General features: G+C 50.2%; 1 non-coding gene across 1 annotated transcript; it reads right to left on the bottom strand.

Moving 5' to 3' along the window:
* Positions 1–18,229: 18,229 nt before the first annotated feature.
* trnal-uaa (transfer RNA leucine (anticodon UAA)) lies at positions 18,230–18,312 on the bottom strand. Its single transcript has one exon. It is a non-coding gene; the product is annotated as a tRNA-Leu (tRNA).
* Positions 18,313–25,863: the final 7,551 nt, after the last annotated feature.

Raw genomic sequence — 25,863 nt, 5'->3', positions numbered from 1 at the left:
TTCTTTTTTTAAACCCCATCCAACAGTGTGGTTAATGTTAGGTGGCCTGTACACCACTCCCACAAGTGACTTCTTGCCTGTATTATTTCTCATCTCAACTCAAACTGCTTCTACATCGTGATCTCCTGAACTCAGGTCATCCCTCTCTATTGCGCTAATACCATCATTAATTAACAGAGTTACCCCACCACCTTTTCCAAGCTTCCTCTCCTTCCTAAATGCCATGTAACTTCCAGTATTCACATTCCAATCTCTGTCGCCCTGCAGCCATGTCTCTGTATTGACTATCAGATCGTACTTATTTATTCTATTTGTGCTCTCAGTTCATCTGTTTTGTTTCGAAAGCTCCATGCATTCAGATACAGAGCATTTAGTTTTGTCCTTTTATTATTTTTGTAACCTCTAGCCTTATGTGTTGATTTACTCTTAGATTTGTATGCTCTGTCCGTTCCTGTCACAGTCTGTTTATCATTTCCCATATTTATACCTTTCTCTCTTGCCTTGCCTCTCCTCCTTGATTCACCATATCTTCCCAAACTTGATCCCTTGCCCCCACTATTCAGTTTAAAACTGTCTCTACTTCCCCAGTTATGTGGCTCGCGAGAAAACCGGCACCAGCACGGTTCAGGTGTAGACCGTCCCAACGGAACAGCCACCACTTTCCCCAGTACTGGTGCCAATGCCCCACGAACCAGAACCCACTACTACCACACCAGTCTTTCAGCCGCACATTACTTTCTCTAATCTTATTTGTCCTATGCCAATTTGCACATGGCTCAGGTAATAATCCAGAGATGATTAACTCTGAGGTTCTCCTACTTAATATGGTGCCTAGTTCCTCATACTGACTATGCAGAACCTCTATCCTTGTCCTGCCTATGTCGTTGGTACCGACATGGACCACGACAACTGGATCCTCCCCCTCCCATTGTATGTTTCTCTCCAGCCCTGAGCAGACGTCCTGAATCCTGGCACCGGCAGGCAACACAACCGTCTGGACTCTTGCTCTTTGCTGCAGAGAACAGTGTTAATCCACCTGACTATACTGACCCCTACTCCCACTACATTCCTTTGTTCTCACTCTTTGAGCCGCAAACACTTGTTTTTAATTTTCAAAATATACTTTATTCATAAAAATCTGCAAAAATTACATTGCCAAACAGTTTCAAACAGCACCAAAAAATACAAACATTGCAAGGGAGATCAGTTTCCTTCAATACTGTCATGAGTTTCTTCACAACCCTTCCATTTCACTATTGTCATGCCAATTACAGTTTTACATTTACAGCAAAAGAAAATATCAACGATACAGTTCGAGGGGTTTCCCATGGATCCAGCCCCTCAGTCCAGCTTGGTGGGGGGACCTTACACTGTGGTCTTTCCCCATTGAGCCTTTGCTGCGGCTGCCCCAAGCTTTAGTGCGTCCCTCAGCACGTAGTCCTGGACATTGGAATGTGCCAGTCTGCAACATTCGGTGGTGGACAACTCTTTGCGCTGGAAGACCAGCAGGTTTCGGGCAGACCAAAGGGCGTCTTTCACCGAATTGATAGTCCTCCAGCAGCAGCTGATGTTTGTCTTGGTGTGCGTCCCTGGGAACAGCCCGGACAGCACAGACTCCTGTGTGATAGAGCTGCTTGGGATGAACTTTGACAAAAACCACTGCATCTCTTTCCACACCTGATTTGCAAAGGCACATTCCAGGAGGAGGTGGGCGACCGTCTCTTCCCCACCACAGCCAACGCGGGGGCAATGTGCGGAGGGGGCGAGACTTCGGGTGTGCATGAAGGATCTGACGGGGAGGGCCCTTCTCACCACCAGCCAAGCTACGTCTTGGTGCTTGTTTGAAAGTTCTGGTGATGAGGCATTCCGCCAAATGATGGTCTGCTCGGGGAACCATCCGACAGGATCCACCGTTTCCTTTTCCCGTAGGGCCTTGAGGACATTCCGTGCAGACCACTGCCTGATGGACCGGTGGCCAAAGGTGTTTTCCCGCAGAAAGTGCTCCACGAAGGATAGGTGGTACGGCACCGCCCAACTGCATGGAGCGTTCCGCGGCAATGTGACCAGGCCCATCCTTCGCAACACCGGGGACAGATAGAACCTCAGCACGTAGTGACACTTGGAGTTTGCGTATTGGGGATCTACCCACAGCTTGATGCAGCCGCTCATGAAGGTGGTCATCAGGATGAGGGCCGCGTTGAGTACATTTTTCCCGCCCTTGTCCAGAGATTTGAACATCGTGTCCCTCCGGACCCGGTCCATTTTAGATCCCCAGACGAAGCGTAAAATGGCTCGGGTGACTGCCACGGCGCAGGAGTGGGGTATGCGCCAGACCTGCGCCATGTAGAGCAACAACGTGAGCGCCTCGCACCTGATGACCAGGTTCTTACCCACAATGGAGAGAGATCGCTGCCCCCACATGCCCAACTTTTGTCGTACCTTGGCTACACACTCCTCCCATGTTCTGGTGCACGCCCCGGCCCTTCCGAACCGTATCCCCAGCACCTTCAGGTAATCTGACCTGACGGTGAAGGGGACAAAGGATCGGTCAGCCCAGTTGCCAAAGAACATGGCCTCGCTCTTGCCGTGGTTAACTTTGGCTCCCGAGGCCAGTTCGAACTGGTCGCAGATGCTCATCAGTCTGCGCACGGACAGCGGATCCGAGCAGAAAACGGCGACGTCATCCATGTACAGGGAGGTTTTGACCTGAGTGCCTCCGCTGCCTGGGATTGTCACCCCTCTTATGCTCGCATCCTTCCTAATAGACTCAGCAAAGGGTTCAATACAGCAAACAAACAAGACCGGGGACAGAGGGCAGCACTGTCTGACTCCAAATTTGATCTTGAAACTTTCCGATTCCCACCCGTTGATTGAGACTGCGCTACTGATGTTTGTGGAGAGCAGTTGGATCCAATTGCAGATTCCCTCCCCAAACCCCATTTTGGAAAGCACGTCCATCATGTAGATGTGCGATATCCTGTCAAAAGCCTTCTCCTGGTCCAGGCTGATGAGGCAGGTGTCCACCCTCCTGTCCCGTACGTAGGCGATCGTATCTCTGAGTAGCGCGAGACTATCAGAGATCTTCCTGCCGGGTACAGTACAGGTCTGATCGGGGTGAATCACCAACTCCAGAGCAGACTTGACTCGACTGGCTATGACTTTGGACAGTATCTTGTAAGCAGAAACTAAACACTTTTTTTTTCCAAAATATACTTTATTCATAAAAATCTGTAAAAATCACATTGCCAAACAGTTTCCAAACAGCACCAAAAAATACAAACATTGCAAGGGACATCAGTTTCCTTCAATACTGTCATGAGTTTCTTCCCAACCCTTCCGTTTCACAATTGTCAAGTCAATTACTGTTTTACATTTACAGCAATTCAGAATATTTACGATACAGTTCGAGGGGTTTCCCATGGATCCAGCCCCTCAGTCCAGCTTGGTGGGGGAACCTTACACTGTGGTCTTTCACATTGAGCCTTTGCTGCGGCTGCCTCAAGCTTTAGTGCGTCCCTCAGCACGTAGTCCTGGACCTTGGAATGTGCCAGTCTGCAACATTCGGTGGTGGACAACTCTTTTCGCTGGAAGACCAGCAAGTTTCGGGCAGACCAAAGGGCGTCTTTCACCGAATTGATAGTCCTCCAGCAGCAGTTGATGTTTGTCTTGGTGTGCGTCCCTGGGAATAGCCCGCAGAGCACAGACTCCTGTGTTACAGAGCTGCTTGGGATGAACATCGACAAAAACCACTGCATCTCTTTCCACAAAGTTAACTCACATAGCAATAGTGGAAACAGTCACAAACCAAAAACTGAAACATACAGAGTAAAAACCCACATTCTCACACCAGAAATTCACGGCTCAAAGTGAAGCTGACTCTCTCCGCCCAGGCACTGACAGGTACAAAAGAAAACACGCACTAACATACCAGGAAATGAAATGTAGGAAATAAAACCTGATTATCATGTCAGAGATTGGCATTAATGACAGTTGTGGTACCTAGAATGCTCTGCGCTCCAGAATTTGCCTTGTCTCTGATAAGGAGCAGGCGCAGCAGTGGCTGAGCTCCATCTGCAGCTGGAGCGGAATATTCACAAAGTGCAGGGAGACCGCGCCCGTAGCAGGTGCACACAGCTGGAGCAGGGCGTCAAGGCCACAATAGGATGGAACAATCCCGTTTGTGTCCCTGCGGGTGGTGGTGAAGCTTTTCCCTGTGAGGCTTCCCGAAACTGCCCGCCAGCAAGGTCAACTGGTCAGAGAACGTCTGTAAATGGATAGGAATTGGGGCTTGGGCAGGGAGCATCTCTAAATGAATAAGATTTGGGGACTGGGCAAGGAGCGTCTTTAAATGGATAAGAATTGGGGATTTAGCAGGGAGCGTTTTTTCGTCCGTTCGTGGGATGTGGGCGGCGCTGGCTCGATCTCAGCTGCAGCAATGTGTCCAGTTCTGGGCACCAGGTTTCAGAAAGGACATCAAAGCTTTTGAGACAGTTCAGAGGAGATTTACGAGAATGATCCCAGAGATGAGGGGTTTCAGTTCTCTGGACAGGGTGGTGAAGCTGGGATAGTTGGCCAAAAATGTCAAGGGGAGGTGAGGAGCGATCTTTTTACCCAGTAACTGATTCGGATTTGGAATTAATTGTCTGACAGGGTGCTGGAAACAGATTCAATTATAACTTTCATAAAGGAATTGGACAAATATTTCAAAGTGAATTTCTCCAGGACTATGGGGAAATAGGCAGGGGGTTGGACTAATTGCATCATTTTTTTCACAGATTCAGCACAGGCACAAAAGACCGATTGGCCTCCTTCTGTGCTGTATGATTCTATGAAATAGTGACAGTCAGGGCAAGTCTGTATAAGAAGGAGAAATGGAGACAGGTCAGGGAGAGCACATCACCAAAACTGGGAGATACTACATTGGACAGGGAGGGTCGGAGGGGGAGAGAGCATGTACATACAGTCAGAATCAGCACCTTCAGGGGAAGAGAGAGAGAGGAACCAGTGAGTGTCGAACTGAACCCAGCCAGAGTCAACCTGCTGAAACACCAGTGAGTTCACACTGGGGAGAGATCATTCACCTGCTCCGTGGGTCGGAAGGGGTTCACTCAGTCATCCAACCTCACTGAACATCAACTTGTTCACACTGATCAGAGACCTTTTTAATGTCCTGACTGTGAGAAGAGCTTTAAAAGCAGTAATGATCTGCTGAAACACCAACACACTCACTCTGGGGAGAGGCCGTTCCCCTGCCATGTGTGTGGGAAGGGATTCACTCAGTCATTCAATCTGCTGCAACATCAGCAAGTTCACATGTAACTGCAGGGGTTGGATTCTGCGGTTGTTGCTGCTATTCATCACTTTCAGAGACAAAGTTGGGTCTTACTTTATAACCAGTGTAGTCCAGAGCAAAAGCGTCTTCTTAATGTTGAGATAAACGGGAGAAGAAACCGGGAAGTGGAGGCGAGGATGGGGGAGGTGCTGCACCATCACTTTAATGGTGCACCCTCCCTCCCCTGGGTCCTTGCTGCACGCCCGCCAGGCCTGGCGGCTCTGATTGGGGTCCTGAGAGCCCCTGAGACTCGGTGCAGCTGAGGCTGCGCTCACCCCCGCTCAGCTCTGTTGTGATATTTAAAATACGAAAGGCCTGTTGGACTGAGAGCTGATCTGGAATTTAGAAAGCAGCATTACTGGAGGCTCATTGCTGCTCAGCACAATCTCACCCACGATCCTGGGAATTGTTGATTCTACACCCTGTAGTTCAGTTCTTCACTTAACTAGAGGGGGAGATGTGTGAGCAGAAAAACAGAGCAAATTAAAAAACACAGCTGGACAGATGTGCAACAGGTCAATCCACTGTTAAAATAACTCCATCACTGACTCCCTCCTGACAGTAACCAGCCCTTTCACAGAGACTGTGGGTGGCTCTGGAAAGAGCCTTTGGTTTATTAGATGTCATTTCGGCTGCTTTACTTTTTCTGGGAGCTCTGAGCGCTGGTTTTCTTGGGCAGCAGCAAGGCCTGGATATTGGGCAGCACCCCGCCCTGAGCAATGGTCACGTTGCCCAGCAGCTTGATGAGCTCCTCGTTGTTGCGGACGGCCAGCTGCAGGTGTCTGGGGATGATGCGGCTCTTCTTGTTGTCCCGGGCCACGTTACCGGCCAGCTCGAGGATTTCAGCGGTCAGATACTCGAGCACAGCAGCCAGATAGACCGGGGCTCCGGCAACCACACGCTCAGCATAGCTACCCTTTCTCAGGAGCCTGTGATCATGGCCCACCAGGAACTGCAGTCCAGCCCGGGAGGAGCGAGACTTGGCCTTGGACCGAGCTTTCCTGCCGGTCTTTCCTCTTCCAGACATTTCCACAATCTCACAAATACTTTCACAAAGAATGGATAATTTCTCAGCTTTTGTCATAAACATGAAGCAGTTAGGATATCCGAGTGGTCGAAGGGTCTGTGTTCAGGTCGTAGTGTTTTCTGGAGGCGTGTGTTCAAATCCCAATTCTGCGAAATTGTGTTTTGACTGAACTGGAGGGATTTGGGAGCAGTGGTGAAGGGAGAACATGGAAGAATATTGGCAAGTAAAATGAAAATGGACCCAAAGATGTTTCTTCAATACATTCGAGAAAGAGGCAACTAAAGAAAGAGGAGTGCACTGAAAAGACCAAAAAATCACAGTGATTTTTGACATCTTGCCAGGATTGAGAGGCGCGTGCACGGGATGATGTCATTGTGCAGCGCCAACATCATCACATTTCCGCAACAAATCCATCTTCGTGCATGCGTGATAAAGCGTCATTGGGTATCTAGCCACCCCATCCCCCCACCACTTGGCTGGAGGAAGTGGCTGAATGGGAGATTTTGAAGCTGTAGCTCTCCCCCCTCGGCAACTCACTCCAGGCCTCGACGATTCCCCCCCCTCAGCCACTCGCTCTAGACCTCGCTGCTCCCCCACCCCCCCACTCCCCTGGCCAGTTGTTCCTCGCTTCGCACCACCCCACTGTCTGGCCACTCGCTCCAGGCCGTGCCGCTTCCCTCCTCTCAGCCACTCACTCCTACGTCGCCCCGTCACTCCTTGCGGCACTCCTGCTTCTACAGGTGGCGCCTGGTGAAGAAATGTGGGAGTGAGTGTCACGGCCAGAGCTAGCAGCTGTGGGCTGGGCTGGGATAGGGTGGGGGGTGGGGGTGCGGAGAGCGAACAGCCAGAGTGCGGAATTTCGCCAGTAGGGATGGGGGAGAATGCGAGTTGCAGAGGGGGGAGAGTGGTCAGTGAGGTGGGAGCTAGTAGCTGCGTTCGGGTGAAGTCAGTCCTGGTCAGTTAGATAAACAAATCACAATAACGAATTGGCAGCACATTTTATCCTCTGCCCGATTTTCCTTTCCATCGATCGGGGTGCTAATTCACTATCTTCCAATGGAAATTCAATCATAACATTCCTTTTGTATTTAATAGGATTACTGAAATGTTAAATGGATCTGAGGATTACAGTTAGTATTAGCAAACGCACCCGAGTGAATTAGCACCCCAATCGATGGAAAGGAAAATCGGGGAAAGTATAAAATGTGCTGCCAATTCGTTATTCAGATTCGCTGAGTCATTCGATTCTGCCCAACACTGAAATTGGCGGCTTTTTTGAATTCAACCTTTCTGCCAGGACGACATTTTAAGCCAATGATTTGCTGTATTTTCTAATTCGAGGCTCGGCAATTGGTTAAGACATGCGAATGGGAAGAGGGTGACCAATCAGAAGTGGGCTCTGGAGAGCGCGGGCTCAAACTGCGGGAATTCCAGGTCCCTGAATGATTGAGCTGAAACTGATCAGTTTCACAAACCCTGTCAGTTTCAGTGCAGGAAACACCGTCTCGGGAGAAATAACAGCACAAGTGGGTCTGGTTCCAGTGACCGATTCAACGGCTGCTGCAAAACTCCCGGATTCCCTCATTGCAGCGAACTCATTTTGAAATTCTATGAAAACAATGAGTGATTCTGGAGGAGTGATGTGGCTTTTCACTGAGGGTATGTGTCGACTGGGGAAATAACTAACTGTAGAGTCTTGGGCACTGTTCACACAGCCCGTTTAGAAAATCAAATCCACTGCACATCCTTGCTCCAAATGAAATGACAAATTTGGGGATTCTAGTTTTGTATCTCGAACACAGCACAGATTTATTCCAGACAGTTCTAAACAGCCTATCCCAGCTCCCGTTTCCAGGTCACTGCTCTCTCTGTGAGGCGGTGGGTGGCTCTTAGAAGAGCCTTTGTTGTGTTTGCTGGAAAGGGTCGAGTTGTTCAGCCGCTGAATCCGTAGAGAGTGCGGCCCTGCCGTTTCAGAGCGTACACCACATCCATGGCAGTGACCGTCTTGTGCTTGGCGTGCTCAGTGTAGGTGACCGCATCCCTGATCACATTCTCCAGGAAAACCTTCAACACCCCGCGAGTCTCCTCATCGATCAAACCCGAGATCCGCTTGACCCCGCCACGGCGAGCCAGGCGGCGGATTGCTGGTTTGGTGATGCCCTGGATATTATCAGGAAGCACTTTGCGGTGTCGCTTTGCTCCGCCTTTGCCCAGTCCTTTCCCTCCTTTACCTCTGCCAGACTTTCTTTTATTAACTTCCAAAATATACTTTATTCATAAAAATCTGTAAAAAAAAATACATTACAAAACAGTTCCAAAAAGCATCAAGTCAAACAATGCAAAGAGTGCAAAGGAGATCAGTTTCCTTCAATACAGGAGTGAGTTGCCTCACAACCCTTCCATTTCATTGTCATGCCATGTACATTTTACAGCAAACAAATATTTTCTGGCAACAGTTCGAGGGGTTTCCCATGGATCGAGCCACTCAGTTCAGCTTGGTGGGGGGACCTTACACAGTTGTCTTTCCCCATTGAGCCTTTGCTGCGGCTGCCCCAAGCTTTAGTGCGTCCCTCAGCACGTAGTCCTGGACCTTGGATGTGTCAGTCTGCAACATTCGATCATGGACAACTCTTTGTGCTGGAAGACCAGCAAGTTTCGGGCAGACCAAAGAGCGTCTTTCAACGAATTGATAGTCCTCCAGCAACAGTTGATGTTTATCTCGGTGTGCGTCCCTGGGAACAGCCCATAGAGCACAGACTCCTGTGCTACAGAGCTGCTTGGGATGAACCTCGACAAAAACCACTGCATCTCTTCCACACCTGCTTTGCAAAGACACATTCCAGAAAGGGGTGGGCAACGTCTCTTTTCCACCACAGCCACCTCGAGGGCCGCGTGTGGATGGGGTGAGACTTCGGGTGTGCAGGAAGGATCTGACGGGGAGGGCTCTTCTCACCATCAGCCAGGCTACATCTTGGTGCTTGTTTGCAAGTTCTGGTGATGAGGCATTCTGCCAAATGACTTTGGACTTCTGCTCAGGGGACCATCCGACGGGATCCACCATCTCCTTTTCCCGTAGGGCCTTGAGGATATTCCGTGCAGACCACTGCCTGATGGATTGGTGGTCAAAGGTGTTTTTCCACAGAAACTTTTCCATGAAGGATAGGCAGTATGGCACAGTCCAACTGGATGGAGCATTCCGTGGCAATATGACCAGGCCCATCCTTTGCAACACCGGGGACAGATAGAACCTCAGCACGTAGTGACACTTGAAGTTTGCAAACTGGGAATCTACACACAGCTTGATGCAGCCGCACACAAAGGTAGCCATAAGGATGAGGGCGACGTTGGGTACATTTTTCCCGCCCTTATCCAGAGGTTTGAACATCGTGTCCCTCCGGACTCGGACCATTTTGGATCCCCAGATGAAGCGGAAAATGGCTCAGGTGATCGCCACAGCGCAGGAATGCGGTATGGGCCAGACCTGCATCACGTACAGCAATGTGAGCGCCTCGCACCTGATGACCAGGTTCTTACCCATAATGGAGAGAGATCGCTGCTCCCACATGCTCAGCTTATGTTGTACCCTGGCTACTCGCTCCTTCCAGGTTTTGGTGCACGTCCCAGCCCTTCCAAACCATATCCCCAGCACCTTCAGGTCGTCTGACCTAACGGTGAAGGGGACAAAGGATCGGTCAGCCAAGTTCGCAAAGAACATGGCCTCGCTCTTGCCGTGTTTAACATTGGCTCCCGAGGCCAGTTCGAGCTGGTCGCAGATGCTCATCAGTCTGCGCACGGACAGTGGATCCGAGCATAAAATGGCGACGTCATCCATGTACAGGGAGGTTTTAACCTGAGTGCCTCCGCTGCCTGGGATTGTCACCCCTCTTATGCTCGCATTCTTCCTAATAGACTCAGCAAAGGGTTCAATACTGCAAATAAACAAGACAGGGGAAAGAGGACAGCCCTGTCTGACTCCAGATTGGATCGGGAAACTTTCTGATTCCCACCCATTGATTGAGACTGCACTACTGATGTTTGTGTAGAGTAGTTTGATCCAATTGCAGATTCCCTCCCCAAACCCCATTTTGGAATGCACATCCATCATGTAAGTGTGCGATATCCTGTCAAAAGCCTTCTCCTGGTCCAGGCTGATGAGGCAGGTGTCCACCCTCCTGTCCCGTACATAGGTGATCATATCCCTGAGTAGCGCAAAGCTATCTGAGATTGTCCTGCCTGGTACAGAATAGGTCTGATCAGGGTGAATCACCAACTCCAGAGCAGACTTGAATCGACTGGCTATGTCTTTTGACAGAATCTTGTCGTCAGCATTAAGCAGAAATTGGGCCACCAATTTCTGATTTCTGTCCTCTCCCCCTTCCGCTTGTCGATGAGGGTGATGATGCCTTTCCTCATGGATTCTAACATGCTGCCAGCCTGGAGCATCCTCTTGTTTACTGGCAGACATGTTGATTCTTGCCTCAAATCAGTGCACAATGAAAGAGACTGATTCTGTCAGGCTCCTTTTTATACAGGCCACCCGGACCTGGCTGAGAAAGGCAGAGTGAGAGCTGGGAGGGGAGGAGACAAGAGTGAAGATTAAACAGAGAGCTAGATGGAGGAGACACCCAGAGTGACAGACAGAGAGAGAACGGCCCCTCATCTTTCAGCTCCATCTCCAGTTTCCTCTGGGCTGCCAATTTCAAACCCTTTATTTACAGTCGAACCGAAACCCAGCACTCCACACAAACCCTTCCAGACTCGGCCTTCATAGTCAATGCTTTCCAGAAAGCCGGAGCTTTTAAATATGGTCCCGATGCAATTAACACTCAGTAATATTCCCACCTAAACACAGTCCATTCTATAACAAGAAACCTCCTCAGTAACATCACCATTTCCACACACATCCGCTTCCAGCAGTTTACAAACACCTTAATGCAGCTGTTTGGGGAATCTCCTGTGTTAAGATTGGAGTTGGAAAGCGGCCTTTACCCGGCAGTGTTATTGTCTCACACTGAATCTGCTAGACATCCTGTTCTCTTTATTGTGAGAGAGACAGCACGGATTTAGGAAATGTTCATTTGAAATGATCTCTATTGAGAACGAGCCCGGCCGTGGGACAGGTATTCCAGTGCAAAGAGCTGTCCATGACCGAGTGTTGCAGACTGGCACATTGCAACGTCCAAGACTATGTGCTGTGGGACGGCATTAAAGCTTGGGGAAGCCACCATGGAGACTCAATGGGGAAAGGCTGCAGTCTGAGGCCCTAGTAGGCCATAGTACTGTGAGGGGCTGGAACCCGTGTAAAACCCCTCGGACTGTTTGCACCAGAGAATGTTTGATGTGTAATGTAAATACTGTAAATATAACCTGTGCAGGCAGGGATTGTGAGATACATCATGTACATTATTGAAGGAAACTGATCTTTATTGTACCTTATGTAATATTAAATTTCAACTGCTTTGCAATGTAATTGCACAAATTATATGAATAAAATACATATTGTGCAAAAGAAAGCAGCTTTCCTGTCAACATACATCTTGTCTCAGGGCACAACGTTCCTGTGATCTTGTCATACCCAACTTCACTCTATATCTTCGGACACACACACTTTACAGTCTGTCATTTCCAAAAACAAGCATTCTAAAATCAAAAGACCTTTTGTTTGTTTCTCCTTTCTTTTCATTTCTCCTCTATTCTTCTCAATCACTCCCTTCAACAGTCCTATTCAAATCAAGGTGGAATGTGAATAGTGTCACAACTCACCTCTGACACTATTATTACCCTTCTCTTCTCTTGTCTTATTCAATGGGAAAGTTTTATTCACCAGTCTGTTGCTGTTTTACACTCTTGCCATACCGTCTGGTATTGCATCCATCTGAATTCTGTGCTTTCATGGCCTTATATTTCTTTTCCACTTCTGGATGATTTGTTTGCTTCAGTTCCATTCAACCAGGCTGAACCACAGGGAAGCTTAGAACCTTTGCCTTGGACGGGTCCACGTTGATCCATTACATTCAGAATCACCTCCTTGAAATAACTCCATAGTACAACTACAGTAACCACACAGCATCTGCTTCAAACACTCCTCCACATTTTATCTGTTCTGACCGTCAACACCTCCAACTCTTTTGTTTAAGTGGAACCCATCAGGTGTGTATAGGCTCCTTCTATTCGGAAAGCTGTCGCCCTGGTTCAGGGAATTCAGCCCTGTTTCTCTACTCGAAAGGATCGGCCATTTTTTTTTTCTTTATATATATTTTATATGTCGAGGGGGCCTTTAATCCTCAGGCCCCCATTACATACACACTTATATTTTTAAAATAACTTTATTAAAACCAGATAAATAAACAAAAAACTCAAATTAAAATGCCATTCTCGGCGTTGACAATGCACTCCAGTCCCTGCGGTGCCCACCGGTCGCGGAAGGCCTCAAGCGTACCGGCAGACAACGCATGCTCCTTTTCCAGGTACACCCGGGCGCGAACGTCACCGCGGAAGAGGGGCAGGCAATCGGGGAGGACGGACCTCCCGACGGCCCGCAACCTGGACCTGTGAATTGCCACCTTGGCCAGGCCCAGGAGTAGACCGACGAGGAGATCCTCCTCCCGGCCCAAGCCCCTCCGCACCGGGTGCCCAAAGATCAGGAGCGTGGGACTGAAGTGCAGCCAGAATTTGAGGAGCAGCCCCTTCAGATACTCAAAGAGGGGCTGCAACCTCGCACACTCCGTACAAATGTGGAACACGGACTCGTCCAGGCCGCAGCAAGTACAGGTGGCCTGGGAGTCCGTGAACCTACTTAAAAGCCTATTGCACGGGACTGCTCTGTGCAGCACCCTCCACCCCTGGTCCGCGATGTAAAGGGGGAAGACTCCCGCGGAGAGAGACCTCCATTGGGGTTTCCCCTCGCCGCCAGATGGCAACGCGGACCGCCAGGGCGTGTCCGGCCGGCTGACGAGAGCGAGGAAGTGGAGAGTGTGCAGGAGCAGCCCGTACAGGAAACCCCTCCGCGCCGATTGGAATGGCACGGAGGGCATTTCCGAGAGGCGGCTCGGGTTGTGCGGGACCGGCTCCCGAGGAGGGTTTCGGGGCCTGGGTCCGATGAGCAGTTCCGGCCGAGCGGGGGTCAGCTCGGCCGGGATCACTCCGCACTCCCGAGCCCCCTCGCCACCTGCAGTGAGGGACGTCCCGGGGGTTTCGGCTACTCCCCCGCCCGCCGGACCGTCCCCGGAGTTGGCCGCCCGGACAGCCGAGGCGCTCTCCTCCGCCGGCGGGGGAGCGCCCTGACTGGAGGCGACCATGTTCCAGACTCGGAAAAGATCCCGGTAAAAGACAGGCAACTCCCTCAGAGAGACGCGGCTAACGGACTCCACCGGGAGCTGCGTGTAGTCTTGAAGGCAGTGACACTGGCGGAAAAAATACGTCGCCAACGCACACCATCTGGGAGGACGCTCGACGTGCAGGTATCTCTGCAGGGTCCGAAGGCGGAGAGTCGCAGCCTGGGTGCGGACGCACACCAGCGACTGACCGCCCTCCTCGATCGGGAGACTCAGGACCGCGGCAGAGACCCAGTGTTTCCTCTTGCCCCAGAAGAAATCGACGAGTTTCTTCTGGATCTTGGTGGCAAATAAAGGATCAGCCATGCTTGATCTGCCTCGTATTTTGCTTTCATTGCAACGTAACAAGACCTCCAATCCTCTGGCACCACACCTGTATCCAGTGAGGGATTGGAAAATGATGGTCAGACCTTCCACTATTTCATCCCTGGCTTCTTTCAACAGCCTGGGGTACATTTCATCTGGTCCTGATGATTTATCCACATTCAAGGATGCTCATCCCATTTATACTTCCTCTCTCCTTAAGTTATCACGTCCAATACTTCACACTCCTCCTCCTTAATAACAATATCTGCATCACCCTCTCATTCGGGAAAACAGTAAAGTATTCATTAAGGATATTGGCACCCCGATACAAAGGTTACATTTTTGATCTTTTCTGTGCCCTGCTGTTTGCTAAGTTGCCTCTTAATCGAATGTTTTGATGCAACATCTTTGGGTCCATTGTTATTTTGCTTGTCCATGTTCTTTCCTGCTTTCTCTTTGCTCTTCACCGCTGCTCCCAAACGCCTCCAGTTCAGTCAAAACATAACTTGTCAGAAGTGGGATTCGAACCCACGCCTCCAATGGAGACCGCTCAGCCATCCTAACTGCCTGCGATGTGCTAGCAATGCGAAGGAAATTATTCATTCTTTGTGAAAGTATTTGTGAGATTGTGGAAATGTCTGGAAGAGGAAAGACCGGCGGGAAAGCTCGGGCCAAGGCCAAGTCTCGCTCCTCCCGGGCTGGCCTGCAGTTCCCAGTGGGCCGTGTTCACAGGCTCCTGAGAAAGGGTAACTATGCTGAGCGTGTGGGTGCCGGAGCCCCGGTCTATCTGGCTGCTGTGCTCGAGTATCTGACCGCTGAAATCCTCGAGCTGGCTGGCAATGCGGCCCGGGACAATAAGAGCCGCATCATCCCCAGACACCTGCAACTGGCCGTCCGCAACGACGAGGAGCTCAACTAGCTGCTGGGAGGGGTGACTATCACTCAGGGCGGGGTGCTGCCTGATATCCAGGCCGTGCTGCTGCCCAAGAAAACCAGCGCTCAGAGCTCCCAGAAAAAGTAAAGCGGCCAAAATGTCATCTAATAAACCAAAGGCTCTTTTCAGAGCCACCCACAGTCTCTGTGAAAGGACTGGTTACTGTCAGGAGGGAATCAGTGATGGAGTTATTGTAACAGTGGATTGACCTGTTTCACATCTGTGCAGGTGTGTTTTCAGTTCCCTCTCTGGATTTCGCTCTGTTTCTCTGCTCACACATCTCCCCCTCCAGTTAAGTGAAGAACTGAACTACAGGGTGTCAGAATCAACAATTTAATAAATCCCGCTGCCTTCGATTTGATAAATCCCGAGATTATCCCGGTAACTTAACGGGAACTGGTTCGGAGCTGATGAATTCATTTAATAATGGAAGTGTCCTGGTTAATTCTCTGTTTTTCATTTAGACAGTTTGAATTGTGTTTTTTTTTTTCTCTCTGGTGATCTGAGCACCGCTTCTCAATGAGAATCTGCTCCCAGAACAGAGTAAATGCAGGAAGAAAGAGGCCATTCTCGGGCTGTGTGTTTCTCTCCTAACCTGATCTGTTTCGACCGCACTGTTCCCAGAGGACGGAATCAGTGAGAGTTGTTCACACTCAGGAGCTGAGTCCATTGCAGCGCTTTCAGATGTGCCTTCCCCCTGGCCCTCCCTATTCTCCGGACACAGAGCTGTCTGTTTCCCCCGGCGGCGGGATAGAGTCGGGGATTCTCTCCCCGCAGTGTCAGGGTCTGCAGCGCCGGGGAACTGGCGGCTTCAGTCAGAGTGACCGAGCTGCCTTACATATCCTGTGTACTGATCTCCAATGGATTCAAATATTAGTTTAAGTAAACATTGGGTAATGTTTGTAAATAACCCTCATGTGAATGGACCCGGCTCCATTAATGCCTTCCAAATAAAACTGGGATCCATTTCTTTTCCCCAAATGCCAGCGAACGGATCCCAGGAGCGGGGTTGAGATTGTGCTGAGCAGCAATGAGTCTCCGGTAATGCTGCTTTCTAAATTCCAGATCAGCTCTCAGTCCGACAGGCCTTTCGGGAAAGTGATGTGACAAAACAGAAACCATGTGACCGCCCCTCCAATCTAATGGGTTTGATGATGAACAGAGATGGCAGCTCTTTCCTTTGCTGATTTGGTGGCTCTGAAAAGAGCCCTTGTTACACTTGTTACTGAAGCTGGGTTTTAGGTGCGTTCCCCGCGGATGCGGCGGGCCAGCTGGATGTCTTTGGCCATGATGGACCGGGATCATTCTGGTGAATCTGCTCATTTTCCGGCAGAAGCATCAGTCGCTGTTTGAACTGTTTAAAGTCAGGGGTGTATTAGCAGCCAGAAAGTGAAGGGCAGTTCATTGCTCCCTGTAGCATTATCCGCCTCTTTCAGGAGAAAAGATCAGAAACCGCTCGTTTCCGTCAGTCCCCGAGAAGCCTGTGAGAAGCGGTTAGTCGCTAATGTGTTCCTTTTACAGAGAGGAAGCTGATATTTGTCCCGTTTTAAATTGCTGAACCGGACCTTCCTCCCGCCGCTTACAGTTAACAGATTGACAAATGAAAACGATTCCTAAAATCGCGTCAGGATTTTGTGACGGTAAATACAGTAAAACAGAACATAAAATGAGAGATTCTAAAATTGTTGCCTGAAAATTGAAATTTTCCATCACTTCAATTCCTTCCTGCTCTGGAATTGCCAGGCTTTTTCCAATTGGAAAATCTAAGCCAATGAGAGCTTTGATTTACTTATATGTGATTCTCCTATTGGTTAAGAATTGGATTGAGAAGCGGGTGACCAATCAGAGACAGAGTCAAACTGCGGGGATTCCAGGCCCCCAGTAACTGAGCTGAAACTGTTCAGATTGACAAACCCTGGCAGCAGCTTCACACATTGGACACTTCACACTGAGTCATTCAAGGGCTGGTGTGAGAGAAGCTTCAGATCCTGTCATTACTCTCTGACTCATTATTCATCTCGAACCAAACAATTAGTAAATGTGAAGCAGTGAAGAGACTTTTCACTCTCACTGCAGAATGTGTCATCTGGGGAAATAAGGAACTATTATATTCGGAGATTCCAGGTACATTCCTCCCTGAACAAATCCATTCCTAACATTCCCGATCACAGCCTTTCCCAGCTCCTGTTGTCACCCGACTCCAGCTGAATTGGAGAAACTCATGTGTTGGGGTTTGAGTTGTGAGGTGGGGTTTCTCCGCCAGTGTTACTGTCTTACAAACTCTCCCCCTGAATTTGTGAACTGAGACTGCACCGAACACATCTCCAGTCAGAGTGAGGGCCGGATATTAAGGTTTTATTACAGAGAGTGGGGAAAGGGCTGGGTGGAGGGGATGTCAGCGAGTCACCAGGGATCCTGGATTTACTCCAAATCATTTCCATGTGGAATCTGCAGGCGGGGCCGGGACAGGGATCATTTGATCAGGGGATCAGCTCTTTCCTGAGAGATGTGGGTGGCTCCGAAAAGAGCCTTTGTGTTCAGATGTTTACAAGTTTCCCGCGCTCTTTCACTTCTTTCCAGACCCTGCTTTCTGAGCCTTCGCTGCTTTCGGCTTGACCTTGCTCTTCCATGTCTGCACTTTCTTCAGCGCCTTTCCGCCCGCCGCACTCTTGCCTTTTTTGACCTTCTTCGCAGGAGACTTTTTCTGAAGCGCTGCTTTCTTCACCGCCTTATTTGGCGTTGCCGCCGCCTTGCTGCTCATTTTCTTGGCTGTTACTTTCTTTGTTGTCACTTTCTTGTCTGCTGGTTTCTTCACCTTCTTTCCCACTTTTCCCTGGGTTTTCCTTCTTGCTGATTTTGAAGGAGCCGGAGGCTCCCTGTCCCTTGCTCTGCACCAGGGAGCCTTTGTTAACATTCATCTTGATACTTTGCTTGATATGGGTCTTGAGCTTCTCCTGAGCGGTGGCAGACCTGCAAGGAATCAACTACCAGCTAGCGTATAAAGCGAGACCAAGGCTCAGGGCCTTCAGTTACCTGGAGGAGAGTCGGAGAGGCAGCAGATCCTGTGAGGAACCACAATCCAGGAAGGATGAGAAGATCATTGTCAGGGTACAGAGGAGATTAAGTTAAAGATTTACCAGTTTATACGCAAGCGCAGAGCCAAGGAACAGTGCTGGGGCAGATCAAATAATAGGAAGCTGTGATCAGTTGGAAGGCAGGAGTGATGAAATGACAGAAGAGATGATGGTGCAAGGCAAAAGTCAGGGACAGAATAAGTAACATTTTGTTAGCACAGATACCAGGAGTGGGGTTTGAACCCACACAAACACATGTCTATTGGATCTTAAGTCCAACGCCTTAACCACTCGGCCATCCTGGTACTTTAACTACCATTGAAAATGATATTTAATGTGATCCGGGTGCCATCTGGCCTTTGACAATATCAAGTTGTGACTCCTCTCCCATGCTAAATTGGACCCTTCATTATTTATGAACCTCAATCGGATCACCCCTCAGTCTAGGTTTCTCTAAGGTGTAGGGTCCCAACTCTTTTAGTCTAACTTGATAACCAAGATGTCTTATACTGGGAATTCGTCGAATGTCTCTCCTCTGTACCCTTTCCAAAGCCTCAATATCACCCATCATGTGAGGAGACCAAGACTGGATACAATATTCCAAGTGAGTCCTGACCAAGGTTTCATAAAAGGACAAATTCGGGACATCTCGGATACTGAAGTAGTCCGTGTCCAGAAGCAGCAAGAACTGGACAACATTCAGGCTTGGCCTGCTAAGTGGCACGTAACATTCACACCACATAAGTACCAGGCAATGACCATCTCCAACAAGAGAGAATGTAACCATCTCCCTTTGACGTTCAACAGCATTACCATCGCTGAATCCCCCCAGCATCAACATCCTGGGGGTTACCATTGACAAAAGCTTAACTGGACCATTCATATACATACTCTGGCTACAAGAGTAAATCAGATAGTGGGAATTCTGTGATGAGTAACTCAGCTCAAGGCACGTGGTGAAATGCTCATTAGTAGAGCTGGAGAAATGGACTGGTCAGGTGGGCAGAAAAGTGGCAAATGGAATTCAACTTGGAGAAGTGTGAGGTGATGCCTTTGGTGAGGTCAAACACAGCAAAGGAAGACACAATTAATGGGTGAATGCTGAGAGGTGTAGAGGAAGTGAGGGACCTTGAAGTGAATGTCCACAAATCCCTGAAAGTAGCAGGACAGGTTGATAAGTTGGTTGAGAAGGCTTATGGAATCCTTTCCTTTATTAGCCGATGTATAGAACATAAGAGCAGGGAGGTTATGCTGGAACTGTATCAATCATTAGTTAGGCCACAACTTGAGTTCTGTGTGCAGTTCTGGTCACCTCATTCCAGAAAGGATGTAATTGCACTAGAGAGGTTACAGAGGAGATTTACGAGGATGTTGCCAGGACTGGAAAAATGCAGCTATGAGGAAAGATTGGATAGACTGGGGTTGTTCTCCTTGGAATAGAAGAGGCTGAGGGGAGATTTGATTGAAATGTACAACATTGTGAGGGTTCGGGATAGAATGGATGGGAAGGGTCTATTTACCTTAGTAGGGAGGTCAGTGACCAGGGGGCATAGATTTAAAGTGATGTGTTGAACAATTAGAGGGGAGATGAGGAAAGGTTTTTTCACCCAGAGGGCTGTGGGAGTCTGGAACTCACTGCCTGTAAGGGTAGCTGAGGCAGAAACCCTCAACTCATTTAAAAGGAGTTTGGATGTGCACCTCAAGTACCTGAATCTGCAGGGCTACGGTCCAAATGCTGGACAATGGGATTCAGCTGGGTGGCTCGTTTTTTGGCCTGCCTGTGCTGTAAACTTTCTATGTTCTATGATTCTATGCAGACACAATGGGCCGAATGGCCTCCTTCTCCACTGTAATAATTTTGTGATTTTTGACTCTCCAAAACTTGTCAACCATCTACAAGGCACAAGCCAGGATGAGTGCAGCACCAACAATACTCTAGAAACTCGACACTGTTCAGGACAAAGCAGCCGCCTTGATTGTCACCCCATTCACCACCTTAAACATTCACTCCCTTCACCACTGACGCACAGTGGCAGTAGTGTGTACCATCTACCAGATGCACTGCTGAAACTCACCAAGGCTCCGCAGACAGCACCTTCCAAACCGAAGACCTCCACCACCTTGAAGGACAAGGGCTGCAGATGCATGGAAACACCACCATGTGCAAGCTCCCCTCCAAGTCACACACCATCTGATCTGCAACAATATCGCTGTTCATTCACTGATGCTGGGTCAAAATCCTGGATCTTCCTTCCTAACTGCACTGTGGGTGTACCTACACCACATGGAGTGCAGCAATTCGAGAAGGGAGCTCACCACCACCTTGTCATGGACAATTAGGGAAGGGTAACAAATTCTGGACTTGCCAGTGTCGCTCACATCCCATGAAAGAATATGCCTCATCTTGTACTCAATTGTCCTCTGAATGCAGCCCAACCCTCTATTTGCTCCAACTATCACTACACAGCATTGCTGCAGTACCTTGAGAGATCTGTGCACGAGAACATCCAGATCTCTGCTCAAAATTATTTTCTTTTTTCCACCTACTTTAATGTTTTTCCCTGAAGGGTGTATGAATCTTGAGCATTCGCCCTGTCCACATGAATAACACTGCACTTACCCAAATTAAACATCATTTACCAGTCATGAACCCAATCTCCCAACACATTAAGATCAGCCTGAAACAGTCGAGTATCGTCTACAGTCTGAACACTCGCACAGATCTTCAAATCATCTGTAAATTTACAGAAGGTGCCCCTGCACCTACATCCAGATCATTAATAAAAATAGTAAAGAGCAACAGTCCCAACACCGATCCCTGTGAGATACCATTGGTAACTGGTCTCCAAACAGATCCAGATCCATCTGTAACTACTTTCTGCCTACGTCCTGCCAGTCAGTTCCCAATCCAGATCAATATATTACCACTGATACCAGGGACTTTAATCTTATAGAGAAGCCTCTTGTGTGGAACCTGATCAAAATCTTTTGGATGAGATCAGCTAATTGAACACAGGCCGGGGATGAGGCCAGGCCTGTCCTGCTTTGTGTGTGGGTCTCAGGACCACACAAGGTGAGATCAGCTCACTGATCACAGGCCCATCCTGCTCTATATAGTGCTCAGTACCTCACCAAATGAGAATAACTAACACACCACAGGCCATGGAGCCTCGGTCCATCCTCCCCTGATTGCGGTTCAGTGCCAACCAGGTCAGATCAGCTAATTCAGCACAGGCCGGAGATGGAAGCTGGATCTTTCCTGCTCTGGGGACTCCGTACCATACCAGGTGCGATGAAGTAAAATACCACAGGCCGGGGATGGAGCCTGAGATTTCCATTTTCTGTGTGGGGCTCTGGACAACAATGTGTGAGAAGAACTATCATCCCTCAGGCTGAGGAAGGAGCCTGGGCCCATTCTGTTCTGTGTGGCTCCGACCACACTGAGTGGGATCAGTTAACTCAACACAGGCCATGAATACAATCAGGCCCTTTCCTGCTCCGTGTGGCTCAGTATCACACCAGGTGGCATCAGCTAACACAGCACAGGCTGGGGCTGGGGCTGGAGCCTGGGCCCGCCCTGCTCTGTGGGCTCAGTAACAACCCGTAAGATGAACTTTTTTCAAAAGACTTCAGTGTATTTATCTCTGTCCAACACTCTGAGGCAGCTTTCTGTGTTTATGAAGAGTGTAAATTATTGACTGGTCTCTTGGAGCAAACAGGGTAACAGACAGAGGTCTGTGTGCAGAGGGTTTGGGAGTGAGCTCTGATTCCTAACTCTTTCTGGACTGTGAGGTATAAAGAATGAATGAGAGAGAGAGAATGTGGGAGAAGGGATGATGGAAGAATTTGTCCATGAACCTGATTAAAAGTGGCTCAAACGCAAGATAATATTAAGATATCAAGAGCAGAACATTAACATAATCTGAGTTCCGCGATCTGGTCGGGTCCCATTCCCCTGAAGTGAGGAATGAACGGGTGGGGAAATTCCGCCTGGAGTTATATTTGTCTGGAATGAAGATGAGTTCACAGTGAGGATGGAATAGCTCAGTTGGAAGAACACGAGATTGAAGAACCAGGATACAATCCCTGGTTTCATCAGTTTTAATTTGGTGTCTCCATCAGTTTAAGTAGAGAGAATCAGAGGGGAGATTTTCCACTCTTGACCCCATGGGCTGAATTTTAAACTAACGTTGCGGCTCTCGGCAGAGACACCATGAGTGGGTGCCGTCACCACACGAGTGAAATGTGGCCGGCCGGCCCCGATCACGGAGCAGCTGACCAATTAATGAAGGGGAGGCGTGGGGCCCATGTAAACAAGGACCAGATGCAGGGAACGAGGCAGCGATGGCACCGACATCTGACACAACGGCAGGTGCTGGCGCCATATTGAAAGGACTGCCAGACCTGCATTCACTGCTGCCTGGTTTAAAGGAGTGTCTTCCTGAGAGCCCTCTGCTGTCCCAGAACCCGTTCTGCTGCCTCTGCTGTCCCAGGTCCCGTTCTGCAGCCTCTGCTGTCCCAGAACCCGTTCTGCTGCCTCTGCTGCCCCAGGTCCCGTTCTGCTGTCCCAGGACCCGTTCTGCTGCCCCAAGACCCATTCTGCTGCCTCTGATGCCCCAGGACCCGTTCTGCTGCATCTGCTGTCCCAGAACCCGTTCTGCTGCCTCTGCTGCCCCAGGTCCCGTTCTGCTGTCCCAGGACCCGTTCTGCTGCCCCAAGACCCATTCTGCTGCCTCTGATGCCCCAGGACCCGTTCTGCTGCATCTGCTGTCCCAGAACCCGTTCTGCTGCCTCTGCTGCCCCAAGACCCATTCTGCTGCCTCTGCTGCTCCAGGACCCGTTCTGCTGCATCTGCTGCCCCAGGACCCGTTCTGCTGCCCCAAGACCCATTCTGCTGCCTCTGATGCCCCAGGACCCGTTCTGCTGCCCCAGAACCCGTTCTGTTGCCTCTGCTGCCCCAGGACCCGTTCTGCTGCCCCAGGACCCGTTCTGCTGCCTCTGCTGCTCCAGGACCCGTTCTGCTACATCTGCTGCCCCAGGACCTGTTCTGCTGCCTCCGCTGCCCCAGGACCTGTTCTGCTGCATCTGCTGCCCCAGGACCTGTTCTGCTGCCTCCGCTGCCCCAGGACCTGTTCTGCTGCATCTGCTGCCCCAGGACCTGTTCTGCTGCCTCTGCTGCCCAGGACCCATTCTGCTGTCCCAGGACCCGTTCTGCTGTCACTGATGCCCCAGGACCCGTTCTGCTGTCTCTGCTGCCTGATAGGTAAGGAGCTGAATGCGAGCCTGCAGTGACCATGGTCCAATAGTTTAGCGATGCCTTCCTGCAGGTTCGCCTCCAGGTGACAACAGATAGGTGGAAGATCCTCTTCCCCAGGGATGGGAGGTGGAGACCTGTCCACCTGACCAAGCAAAGCTGCTTTGAGATAGTAGGTGAAGTCAGCAGCCGTGGGGTCACCCCCAAGACATGGATCCAGTGCAAGAAGTGGGTCAATGACCGGATCCGGGCTGCTCAGGCGCAAACTCAAAACACTTTGGACCCTTTGGACATTGCGCATGGCAGAGTGTGAGGGAGTGTTTGGTGGAAAGGGAGTGACCACCCAGTCATGTGTATTGGGGAAGTACAGCAGGACATGCTGCCTGAGGCTTGGCTGCATCTCGGTGGGAGGTGCACATCAGTCATTGTATAAACTCACACAGTCCCTCGAGAGGGGCCACATGCAGGAGGAATATGTGTGTCCACATCATGGACTGCTGGACTATCACCATCAGAGATATTGGGTTTGTCCCCGCTGGGAGACTAACTTTGTTGATCATAGTGGCTGCAGGAGAAGACAGCCCACAATCGGAAAGAGCATGTCAAGACTGGCAGTGGATGCCTTATCTCCATGTCCTCATCCCGATGGAGGAGGAGGCCATGGAACAGGCCGGGCAGCAAAGCAGCTGCTCCATAGCTGATGGAGAGACAGGGACACCTACCTAAGAGAGTGAATGAACATCTCCTGGGGCACAAGGGTGCATCCGCTGCAAAGGAGCCACACTGCTCATCTGTTCACCACTGCATCAATGAAGCTGCACAGTAGGGGTGGTTGGAATGTCACGATGGGCAGACCCTAACACGTCAATGTCCCTGTTTTCACATGCAGGCTAGGATGAACGACAAGAGCGAAGAGCTGGAGAGACTGTGGGACAGCCAGACACCTCTGAGGAGGAGGAGGGAGCCTCAGAGGGTGCACCGTCACATCATTCCCCTGCACCCTCCATCAGCACAGAAACCCTCACTCGGTGGGTATCCACTTGCTGTTAGATTTGGGCACACAAGCTGGTGAGCACGTCACAGACAGGCCCGGGCAGATGACGGAGGCAGTGACAGCCGAGGCCACTGGCAGTTGTAAGTCTGTGGGAGGCCAGGCCCATGCTGAGTCCCAGGCTGATGACGTGCCTCTGGTGTCACCAGCAACACGGGAAATGCTGAAGCTGCAGCAAGAGGTCAGGCAACATCTGGCAGAGTTGCCAGAGGTTATGTGTACCCAAGTTCGGATGATGGAGGAGTCCATCCAGGCCTTGCATGCTGCACTGTCTCTGATGGGGGTGTGTCTAGCTTCCTTCCTTGAGAGATTGGTGACTCTGATTGAGAGCCAGATCCAGCCGACCAATCAGTGGCTGCCGGAGATGTGTGCAGACTTGCACTCCATCGCTTTGTCCATGAGCTGCATCCAGCGGTGACAAGGTGAGAGGGGGGACGAGGCACCTGAACTCTTCACCAGGTCCACATCCCTCTCAGGTCAGCAGCGAGTTACAAGTGTGTCTTATAAGGGGGAGGAGCAGCTGGCTGCTACATCTGGGGTCTCCTCTCAGGGTGCTCCTGGTGTGGACAGTAGCTCCAAAGCCCCTCTGCCAGTGACACAAGTGATGCCAGTGCCTGCCTCCGTCATCCTCGATGACAGAGGGGGGTCCCTGTACCTGTGCAGGAGGCCCGCAGTGTGCCGGGGCCCTCCAGGCCTCAGGCAGCAAGAGGACGGCCACCAATGTCATCCCAAGCCATGGGGCAGCAAGGTCAGCAGCCTGTCTCCACCTCAGCTGACAGAGCAGGGGGAGCACCACGTAGGAGCATGCGGAAAAGATTTCAGAAGAGCACCTAGATTCACTTGGGTTCATGGTGAATGTGCATTCCAGATGGATAGGGTTGCATTTGATGTCACACGGAAGAAAGAAATGATGTTCTCTCACTATGTCTCCTTCCTACTGTTGATGCCCTTTGGGACTTCATTTAAACCCTTCCTCCCAAGGGGCTGGAAGTGAGGGACCAAGCCCTGAGTTCTCAAAGCTTCGGCCTTGTCACTGTGCGATGTGTACCTGGACGCTGCAGTGCAGAAGGAAGGAGGCGACAACAGGGCTGCTTAAAGCTAAGACTTTATTGCTGTGGTTCCAGAAGGTGGTAAGGCTCAAAGGAAACTTGAATGTATAAGGGTGTCTCATGTCTCCCTTGTGTGTATCTCATTGCCCCTTTCCTGCTGTGCCTGAGGTTCTTCATCAGGCACTGCTTGGGCAGCATCCTCCTCCACATCCTCATCATCAGAGGAGACATCACACTCCACGATATCCTCACTTGTCAACACCTCACCCCTCTGTAATGCCAGATTGTGCTGTGCACAGCAAACCACCACGATATGTGAGACCCTCGCCGGGGAATACTGAAGGGCTCCACTGGATCGATCGAGGCACCTGAATCTCATCTTCAGGAGACCAATGGCCTCCTTGATGGTCGCTCGGGTTGACCCGCAGCAGGTGTTGTACCTCTCCTCTGCATCCGTGCGTGGGTTCCTCACAGACGTCAGCAGTCATGTCCTCAGTGGGTA

The sequence above is a fragment of the Heterodontus francisci genome, unplaced genomic scaffold (genome assembly GCF_036365525.1).
Source record: "Heterodontus francisci isolate sHetFra1 unplaced genomic scaffold, sHetFra1.hap1 HAP1_SCAFFOLD_286, whole genome shotgun sequence".
NCBI lineage: Eukaryota > Metazoa > Chordata > Chondrichthyes > Heterodontiformes > Heterodontidae > Heterodontus > Heterodontus francisci.
Note: the sequence above shows the minus strand (reverse complement) of the source record. Positions and strands in the feature narration are given on the sequence as shown.